Source organism: Diabrotica virgifera, chromosome 4 (assembly GCF_917563875.1).
Source record: "Diabrotica virgifera virgifera chromosome 4, PGI_DIABVI_V3a".
Lineage (NCBI taxonomy): Eukaryota > Metazoa > Arthropoda > Insecta > Coleoptera > Chrysomelidae > Diabrotica > Diabrotica virgifera.
In genome coordinates, this window is record NC_065446.1 from 136,254,120 (window position 1) to 136,266,027 (window position 11,908).

The window sequence follows — 11,908 nt, forward strand, 5'->3', positions numbered from 1 at the left end:
AATTGCGCCAATAACTGAGAGTTTATAGAAGGACCATACAGACGAATCTAACGGTGTATACCTCATGTCCGAGAAAATTCTAATTTTTAAGTTATAGGCTTCATAAATATGATCAAATCTATTTCCTGTGGGAAAAACGGTTTCTCAAGCTTAATAATTCCTGTAATAGCTTCAGTTATCATACTTGACCTTAAATCCATCAGATACCACTGGTCAATACGTTTCAAACTAATGTTTACTGATCAAAATCGGTTAAGCCGTTTAGAAGTTATTAAGTTACAAAAGTATAATTCAATTAACGATTATTCCCGAAATGGATTATGCAGTTGTAGTGGTTACGACCGACGCTAAATTTTATCTAGCAACGGGAAATCGGACTTCATTTACCGGCCATCTCAATATTTTTTTGAATCTATTTCTAATAATATCTATTTCGAATATATGAATATTACGTGGCGCGAAAATGTATTTTCATTTTGATGCAAAACAAATTTCTAGTTTTATTTTAAAAGATTTTTCCAGAATATTTGCTAAATTTGAAGCAATCGCGCCACAAAAGAGTTTCAAAATTCAAACTGTATCAAAGTTACTGTTTTGTGGTGCGTTTACTTCAAATTTAGCAAATATTATGGAAAAATCTTTTAAAATAAAACTAGAATTTTGTTTTGCATCAAAATGAAAATACATTTTCGCGCCACGTAATATTCATATCGTCGGACTAATGAGCAAATTGTTTAAGTCACAAATTGAAAATTTTACAGGAGAGACAAAAAACTTTTGAACAAAAGTAAAAAAAAGAGAAAATTTCATGCAATACATAATTGACCAAAATTAGCTAAACAAAATATTTAAACAAACTTTCTACTAATACTATATCCATATTAACAATAATAGTCAAAATATATTTATTTACTTACATTTTCTAACCTTTTCAATCAAAACAACTTCACAAACACTGACATAGGCAATATTCGTCTGAATGGGAAAGAACGTTTGGACTTTAGCAAAATTCGTTTAGCAAAATTAACGCGAAATAAAAAAATAATAGCGCTTGTGGGAATTGTCAGGCGGTAGCTTTTACCGTCTACTACTAGATGACACTAAAAAACAATTTTCGGAAAAAATGGACTTAGGCAATTTGCTCATTAGACCGACGATATCAGATTTTTTGTAGCTGGAATATTGTATGCGCCACTCATTTTTACGGCGTTTAGCGGTTTTTTATTCTTCTTTGCGAATTCCTAGATATAATTTCTAGCGAATATCCTAAATTTTCAAGACATCAAAATATAGATCGCGCTTTTAGAAGAGTCACCTCACTTTTAGGAGCTGATATTTGGCAAACTTAACTAAAACGTCAAACAACTAGAAGATTCCGAAGAACTGTGGACTTAATTTAAAATGAAAGTCCAATAAATTTTCATAAATAATGATTTTAAAAGCGACCCAGTCAAAAACAGTACATTGATGAGAGAAAACCCTAAAACTAACGGAGCAACGGATATATCACTACTGGTACCTATTTAAACTAAAATATTAACAAAAAAATAAAAATTGTCAAATAAAAATGGATACTAATACATATACCCAAAAAAGATACTGGCATTCACAGAACATTCACAGAACATTGAAGAATAGCACAAGAAACGATACTGTGATCAAACTTTATCAGGCAATGACCACAACTACTCCCTGCTGTGAATGTGAAGACTGATTTAAATGCTTCAAAGAAGAAATTGCGAAAAATCAACAAGATAATGCCACAATCATAAACGTACATTTTGCAATAATTCGTATTTTTTAAGATTTGACTCCAGCACTAAGAAGTAGGTACCACCATGGGAAAGATCGCTGGGGTAATCAAATCCACACCATCTGATGTCACCAACATGACACTGTCAATACATAACTATATAGACGGTGCAACCAAAAGTCGACAAATGTCTGCAGCCATCGGATTTAACGTGATCACCAAATGGACCCATGAATTGCCAGAGGTCAATCAAATACAATTATACCTTGCACCACACCTGGAAATAACCTATCACGTAAGACCCTTTTTTTGTGAAAAGCAGGTGGTACATCTTCTAAAAACCGTACCCGGCCGTGTTCGCTTAAGGATGACCTGGCATGTGTTAGACTGAGCGTGGAAGGGTCCATTCTCATGGGATACACCCATAGCACCCTGCCTGCCAACTAAGTTCCACTCACGCAAGGTTCACCTCGTATTTAGTACTACTAGTAACTACGTCAGTTTTTTGGAAGGTCCTTTCCCCATATAGGGAAAAAACTATATGGTCTCTGGCCTTCGGACCCTTGAGAATCGTATCTTCAGTTTTCTCGGCCGCCAGCATGAGGTTCAACGTCTCCCATCCACGTCTTCACTCTGTTGAGAGCTCGGTTCCGCCTAAGCACGATTGACCAGTTCTCGTTGTGCTCCACCAGCACCACCAGGTCATCCACGTAACACTTGTTGCACACTTAAACGCATACTAGACAGTTCCCAAGAATTTCCGTTTGCTGCGCCCGAATCGAGTCAATTTTGAAAGTTCTTTCTTGAAATTTAATAAATGTGTGGAAATGCCATACGCTAAATAAAAAAATAAAATCTTTATGAAATAAGCAGTCAATTATAAAACAAATAACAATGTTTTTAGTTTTCACAGAATATACTCAACTTAACATAATATATTTCCTTATATAACATCTTCAGATTTAAGATGCATATTAAAAATATCATTTATCCTTACCGAGTAGATAAACATCCCGCTTGAAATTCCATCCAAAATCTGAAAGCTAGCGTCTGGAGTTAAAAGTTTACTTATGAACACTTCATGATCAACTTACGTCTTTAATTTAAACGTATTCTGTTGCAGCCCGTGTAGATCTCTTTAGGATGTTTTAAGAAGCTTTTTAATTACTCGTTTCTCTTTTGGTTTTTTATTTTTTAAGCGAAAAGCGTATATTTCTTGTAAAAAGAGAATTATCAGAAACGTGCCGGCTAAAATTACAGCAAATTGAAGCGTTTTAGAGAAAATTTAATAAAAAAACATTTAAAAGGTAGCTTTCTGGAATGTCTAGCGGCTCATATTTTATTTAATATGACGTATTATATTTTATTTGGTATTGAGGGACATAAGTATAAACTGCTGTAACATAAGGATACATTTGAGAGATTAGAATCAAACTCGATGTTAGTTCGATTTGAATTTAGTTCAATGCCGAAACTTGATATTATTAGGAAAATATATTATTAAACAATAGGATGGAATTGTTATTATAATACAGAATACAGTATACATTTACCAACACGCGATCTTGTATAAATAATGCAATTTACATGTTTAAAGCGCAAAAATAGATAGACCGAAAGCGATTACATGGTTAGTATCGCTAACAGAGTTTTGTAATGTAACAAGCAACCAGACCTGGGTCAACTTTATAGGTGTTAAATTATATAATAAATTAAAAAGTCCACTCTGTATTTCTTTTGGAAATTGAACATGTAAAATCATTTGGGCCAATGCAGCGGGAGCACAACACCGCTCTGAATTCATATATAATTCATATATAAAAATCTTCGCAAATAATTAATTACATTGCAACTAAAATAGAGACTTTCCTTGTTTTGCCTTCCTCACCTAACAAAAAGGCAGAATACAAAAAATGTTCATACTATTAAATAACTGGGACATATAGAACTGAATGTACTTGTGTCGATTGTTGAAGGACTTTGTCTTGTCATATACTGTATTTTTCGTTTTCCTTTAAGGCGCGAGAATGGGTAAAGCGGATAGTTTGATCTACACGTTAGTACGTACAATTATTTACAATGAGAAAAACAACTATTATATTTTAACGATAGGCCTTTCAGCGAATCACCGGCAAGGTACCGAGCGCGCATCAATTCCAACGCACTACCACTAGACTCCATACCGATGGATACCAGGTGAGGGGCTGCCGAACGGGTATTTAAGAAGAGAGCCGAGGAAAAATAGTCAGTCTTGCGGCGTTAAGCTCTAGGACCCCTGGCTAACTAGTTTACTGAACTGGTAAGCCAATCTAGGCGAAGGAACTCTGTAGTAAAGAGATGCTTCGTTCGTAATTAAACAAAATCCGTGTAGTGAACGGTTGCTGCTATCTCCGATTCGGAGTTGTTGTATGGGTATCTGTATAGTTATTGATATTTTGATTGTAAGGGTATGTGTGATTACACTGGTAAGGGTATGTGCAATAAGCTGCTAAGCTGTGCGTAATTGCTTTTTGTATTAAATTAATTGAATTTTCTGTTGATAATAGTAAATTCATTTATTTTATTTTAACTTGTGTTTTACTGAGTCTGTACTGAGTGTACGAACTACCCGTCGTAAGCTATAATAGTCAATAAGGAGCCTATTTGATCATGGTCCTGGCGTTTTGTGGTTAGCATTGATGTTCAGGATTTTATTAATACTCTCCTTAATTGACGAACTTGACTAACGAACTGCCGCGCATATCCTAAAATATGTCTTCGTGGAGTCGATGGGAAGCATGTCCTCGTATAGTGATGAAACTTATAAAAAATACGTTGTGAAGGAATATAATACTAAAACTTTAAAAAGGGTAAACCCTGTAGTTGGCTGTATATACTTTTGATAAAACAACGTGGAATGAAGTAAACACTTCTGTTGTATATAGGTATATGAATTTTAACCTCGTTAGTTATACTTAGTTTATATTATATATTATTTTATAATAGTTACTATATTAAACTACAGTGCGTCCAGAAAGTAACGCATAAATTCATTATTTCGTAATCCTGCGACTTTAAGGAAAAATCCCGAAACAGATCAATTTTCATTTTTAAATTACAATTTTTTGGCATATGTATCATACTAGTGACGTCATCCATCTGGGCGTGATGACGTAATCGATGATTTTTTTAAATGAGAATAGGGGTCATCTGATAGCTTATTTGAAAGGGTATTTAGTTCTCTATTTAATAATGTAAACAATAACATAATTATTTATACAGGGTGTTCAAGAAAAATTCTAATTAAATTAATTAAGACAAAATGAAAAATGTTTGTAATTTATTTAAATCAAAATACGTTTTTCTATTGTCAGAAAACAGAAAAAAAATATTTATTTTAAAAATAAATATTGTTTTTCCCTTAAATTCAATGTTAAAGCTGCTACACGCCTGCTTCTTGGCAGTTTGAACATTTCGCTTAAGCGAAAATCAATGTTTATTAAACGCTTTTATTTAGTTCAATAGATTGCGTCAAATCTTTGGATGTTAATTTGACTACCTTTTCTTCCATGCAAATGAATGAAAATTTGCAGACATATGCATTCGCGGTGACAATACACGAATAGACAACAAACAATTTTTGTTTATGTTTATTAATTGTTTAAATAAAAAAAAAAACGATTTTAATGGAAAAATGCCTAAATTCTCTTGTTTTTTACAATGTAGAAACTTGAAACTTTTACGGATGGTAGCTAATGATATAACCTATACATAATTTCACTTTTTACGTTAATTGTTTACGTTATGCGTCATAAATAAACAATAAAGTTTTAAATTTTGAACACTCATATATTTGTTTATACAGTACGATGCAAGTGAAAGGAATAAATTCGTTATTTCGTAAAAAGGCGACTTGAACCCTGGATTGCTACCTGGGGTACACTTGTACCCCAACCTTGTTTGTAAGTTACACCAATTTGCAGTAGTGGGTGTAGAAAATATGAAAATAAACTTGTGAATAATAATATAATAAGATATTTTTGTATACAAAATAAATTCTTAGCATGTTATCTTAAGATTGTTAAACGCTTTTATTTAGTTCAATAGATTGCGTCAAATCTTTGGATGTTAATTTCTTCCATGCAAATGAATGAAAATTTGCAGACATATGCACTCGCGGGAACAATACACGAATAGACAACAAAAAATTTTTGTTTATGTTTATTAATTGTTTAAATAAAAAAAAAACGATTTTAATGAAAAAATGCCTAAATTCTCTTGTTTTTTACAATGTAGAAACTTGAAACTTTTACGGATGGTAGCTAATGATATAACCTATACATAATTTCACTTTTTACGTTAATTGTTTACGTTATGCGTCATAAATAAACAATAAAGTTTTAAATTTTGAACACTCATATATTTGTTTATACAGTACGATGCAAATGAAAGGAATAAATTCGTTTTTTCGTAAAAAGGCGACTTTTTACGAAAAAAGGCGTAAAAAGGAAAAATCCCGAAAGAGGTCGATTTTTATTTTTAAATTACGATATTTTGGCATATATGTCATACTAGTGACGTCATCCATCTGGGCGCGATGACGTAATCGATGATTTTTTTAAATGACAATAGGGGATATGCGATAGCTCATTTGAAAGGTCATTTCAATTCTTTATTCAGTAATATAAAAATTTATATAATTAGTTGTACAGGGTGTCCAAAAATAATTTTTTAATTAAATTATTTGACAAAAAAGAAAAATGTATGTAATTTATTATTAAACACTTTTCTCTAGTACAATCGTTTGTGTCAAATATTTAGACGTTAATTTGACTGCCTTTTCTTCAATGAAAATGAATGAAAATTTGCAGACATATGCATTCGCAGGAACAATACACGAATAGTCAATAAAAAAAAAATTATGTTTAAATAAAAAATTGTTTAAATAAAAAACACGATTTTAATGGAAAATGCTTAAATTCCCTTGTGTTTTACAATGAAGAAACTTGAAAGTTTTAGAAATTGTAGCTAGTTATATATGAACTATACATAATTTCGCTTTTTACGTTAATTGTTTACATTATGCTTCATAAATAAACAATAGAGATTAAATTTTTTTGCCGATTCCGACTAATTTTCATGTTTGTTAATCATGTTATGTTTTATACATATATTTTAATAAACATGATATATTTTAATGTTTGAAAACTGTTAAGGCCGCATCTCACCATCAAATAATTTGATCAAACAGTTTGAGCAAACTCGGGAAGTACGTCAAAGTGACGTCACAATTGCAGTTTTTTTGAAATTCTAAAAATCTGTGCTCTCACTATCAGTCTAGTTTGATCAAATTTTTTGTATTGAGTTGTCTAACTTGTTTGTACTTTATTTAAAATTAAAATTTTTCATTTTTATCCACAAGGAACACTCAGGATGTGACGTCACTAACTGTCACTTTCAGTTTGCTCAAACCAGTTTGATCAAATTATTTGATGGTGGGACGCGGCATTTAGACTAAAAAGTAAAAAATAAAAAAATATAAAAAAATATTATAAAAAAAATCAACTAAAATGCAAAAAATAAAAAAAATTCAAACACATTCGTTAAAGAAAAGCGTGGGGCGCATCTTCATCGAAAAAACGGTTTTCGCCCCACGCTTTTCTTTGACGAATGTGTTTGAATTTTTTTTATTTTTTGCTTTTTAGTTGATTTTTTTTATAATATTTTTAATTTTAGTCACTCGTAACTAAATAAAAGCGTTTCCTAAAAAATTTTTTTTATATTTTTTTATTTTTAAATTAAAATTTTTTCTGTTTTCTGACTACAGTTAAACCTATTTAGAATTAAATAAATTGCATACATTCATCGTTTTGTGTCAAATAATTTAATTAAAAAAAAATAATTTTTGGACACCCTGTAAAAATAATTATGTTAATGTTTATACCTATTAGTGAATAGAGATTTACATGCCCTTTCAAATCAGCTATCACATAACATCTATTCTCATTTAAAAATCATCGATGACGTCATCACGCCCATATGGATGACATCATTAGTATGACATATTATATGCCAAAAAATCGTAATTTAAAAATAAAAATCCACCTGTTTCGGGATTTTTTCTTAAAGTCGCTGGTTTATGAAATAATGGATTTATGCGTTACTTTATGGATGCACTGTATAATATTATAAGACCGTAGGGAAAAGAGAGAGTTAGTGTTATTTTATGGTAAAAAATAAAGAATGATGAAATGCCTACTCCTTTGTTTGGAGATATATAAAATCTTGCTTTTTGATTCTTTACTAATTAAATAATTCAAAACGTAGCAGTTAGCTTTCAGGGATAAATGACAACAATGATGTAAATGCCGAAAGAATCCCCAATCCTAATTTCATATTCATTTCATTTCTCTTATCCTATTACGTAAAGCAGGTACTAAATTAAAAGATGGTATTTTCTCAAATCTCCTAAGAGGCTCTAGCGTTGAGACGAAAAAACTCGACGTTGACAATGAAAGTAACAAAATGTCATTTGGCAACATTGCCAGGATGTTTTTTTCATTTGTCCGTTTTATCTGTAGTTTAAATTTTCGGTTTTTGCAATGTTTCCACCTTTTGATACGCTAAACAGTGACATCTCTCGTAATACGAGGAAGACGTAAAGCCCTAGATACAAAGTTTACTACTTTTATACACTTAGAATAATTGGATTAAAAATAATAAACAATATTTTAAATCCTAGACTTCTCGTTAAGAAACTGCTTTCTGGCTGCATCCTGTATCTCCGGATTTTACAATATATAAGCACAAGAGACGACGAATATAGAAGAAAGCAAATAAAGAACACTTTGGCCAAGTATTTACCTTCTTTTTGTCTAGGAAAAGGACCGAAAGACAGTTTCAGGTACTCAAATCTAAGTAAAGATGAAAAAGATAAAGGCAGATTTGTTTTTATTTAATTCAGAGTTGGACCACCATCTATGCATCCTCAGTGAAGATATGCTGTCACAACTCTGAAACAAATATCAACAATCCTGCCTATTTAAGGGAAAACATTGCGATGCAATGTTTCCACCTTTTGAGATGCAAAACAGCGAGATCTCTCGTAATATTAAGAAGACAAAAAGCCCTAGATACAAAGTTTACTACTTTTATACAATTAGAATAATTGAAATAAAAATAATAAACAATATTTTAAATCCAAGACTTTTCTGAGAAACTGCTTCTAAGAAACTGCTTTCTTAACTGTATTAATTAAAAGAACAAATATTAGAGACCTTTAGCAAATACATTTAAATCAATATCTATGAAAATAGACACAAATGGTCAATGGGAGAATTTGAGAACATTGATCGAAAAATAAGTTTTTGAGGCAAGAAACAGAAAATCAAAATAAAAGATTTTGACAAAGATGCAATCTCCTCCAGGTAACAGAAGTTAGGAGGGAATCAGGACTCGTGTGGATAAAGTCTCCTTCTTGAAGTAGGTCTATACTCTATCTTCTTCTTCTTGTTGTATAGACATGACTCGGTCTGTGTTTTGAATGTGCCTCCAGTAAGTTGTCATTCCATCGTTTTTGTGGTCTTCTCACTGATCGCCGTCTTCCTGTTGGAAAGTCTCTCGCCGTCCTTACTACTCTATTTGTTGTCCTTCAGCTTAGGTCGTCATCCCATTTTACTCTTCTGTTTCTTACCTAGTTATTAATGCTCTGCACCTTGCATATCCGTCGTATATCTGTACTTTTAGCTCTGTCCCATAGTCTTACCATCGATTTTTCGAAGGGTTTTCATCTCTGTTGTTTCTAGCAATATTTTTGTCCTCTCTGGGTCAGGTCGGGGTTCTGCCACGTATGACGTATATGAATATTGGTCTGATGACTGTTTTGTAGATTTTTCCTCTCATTTCTTTTCCGATATTTGTATTTTTCCATATTGATTCATTCAGGTAACCCACGGTTCTGTTTTATTCACTATTCTATTCACTTGATCTTCCACTTCTGTTTCGATCTTTCCGTAGCTAGATAGTGTGATGATCTTTAAAGTTCATCATCTGGTCTATTATCTGACCCTTTAGCTCTAATTTACATCACATTGGATTTGCTGATATAACCATGGGTTTTGTCTTTTTGGGGAAATTAACATGTTCATTTTTTAGCAGTTATATTAAATTGGTGCCAGCATACGTTGTAAATCAGCTTCACTTTGAGCGAGTAGTATTTCATCGTCTGTATAGCAGATTATTTTAAATAATTGATGAATTCGACAGTTACTTGATGAAAGTTCATTTTATCTAACAATAAAACACTGAAAACGTTTGATTTCTATACCCCACAAAATTTATTACAACTATGTGACTACAGCTGTTTCGGCAGAGTGCCTTTCTCAAGTGGTTTAGATTACTATGGGTTTGCCTTTTTAAAGTCTTTAACTAAAGAGGTTGAGGAGTGGGAAGCTGTTTGTCTTGAGTTGGTCATTCAGAATTTTATCTGTATTTGAATTATATCAACAATAAGAAAACAGACACTTCTACATACGCACTTCACCTTCTAGATCATAATCATTCTTTTAATGAACAGTTTCAAATTCTGCATATTCAAAATAAAGGCCTTAAGCTATCTTTATTAGAATCTATGGAAATTAATAAATTGAAAAATACAGATATAATTCTGAATTACGTATTTTTTATGGGAAATAAGCCACAATTTTACTAAAAAATGAATTTATTAACGTTTCGAAGCCCAAATCGGGTTTCGTTGTCAAAATACAAAATACTATTAAAATAAAACAAACATGTTGTTGCTAAGTAAAAAAATTCTTCTAATAATTTATTTAATCTGACTCATTTATATTGGCAATTCAGACGTATATTATACATTTTAAAGTAGAAGACTTTAAAATGATATCGCCAATATTTATGAGTTGCGTTCCTGGGACGACTTTACTAAAAGATAGTTCATTCGATTACATGAAATCAATCCCAACTCAAGAATACCCATACTGAAAGAGGAAGTTAATAGAAAGAAAATACCACGATTAGTAAATCAATAACATATCGAGTTAGTACAAGTTTTATTTAGTATTACTTATTGTATATCTATGTAATATTATTATTATTTATAATTTAAACATATTAAAGTCAGAATTTGGTATTAGTTTTTTGAAGGTAGATTAAATGTAAGACCAAATACTTACGATGTCGGGATAGTATCACGAGGTTTTTTCCTGGTTTTCCCTCGTGATTTACTATGGAATCTCTAACGCGAGAATTTTACTGTCATCGTTGCATTTGGTTGTCTTTTTAAAGACAGATCACATGCTATGATTTTTTGCAACGGATATTCTTGAGTTGGGATTGATTTCATGTAATCGAATGAACTATCTTTTAGTAAAGTCGTCCCAGGAACGCAACTCATAAATATTGGCGATATCATTTTAAAGTCTTCTACTTTAAAATGTATAATATACGTCTGAATTGCCAATATAAATGAGTCAGATTAAATAAATTATTAGAAGAATTTTTTTACTTAGCAACAACATGTTTGTTTTATTTTAATAGTATTTTGTATTTTGACAACGAAACCCGATTTGGGCTTCGAAACGTTAATAAATTCATTTTTTAGTAAAATTGTGGCTTATTTCCCATAAAAAATACGTAATTATAAAAATGCCACAAGGAAATAGCTTCAGAACAACAATAATTCTGAACGACCAACTCGAGACAAACAGCTCCCCACTCCTCAACCTCTTTAGTTAAAGACTTTAAAAAGGCAAACCCATAGTAATCTAAATCACTTGAGAAAGGCACTCTGCCGAAGCAGCTTTAGTCACATAGTTGTAATAAATTTTGTGGAAGTATAGATAGCAAACGTTTTCAGTGTTTTATTGTTAGATTATTTTAAGGTGTTTTTCTTCCATTTGGTATCCTCTTTTAGTTCTTACTTTTTTTTATTAATTCATTCATGATCAGGTTGAACAATAGAAGCCTCAGGGAATCCCCCTGTCTTCCTGTCTTATCCCATTGCCAGCTTCGATTGGGTCAGTTGAGTCATCTTCTAATTTTATGTTAATTGTGTTGGTCTGGTAGATATTTTAGATCATTTTAATGATTCCTAGAGCTACCTCTTTTGAGTACAACAAATGGATAACGTCCTTTAATTTGACCCTGTCAAATGCCTTC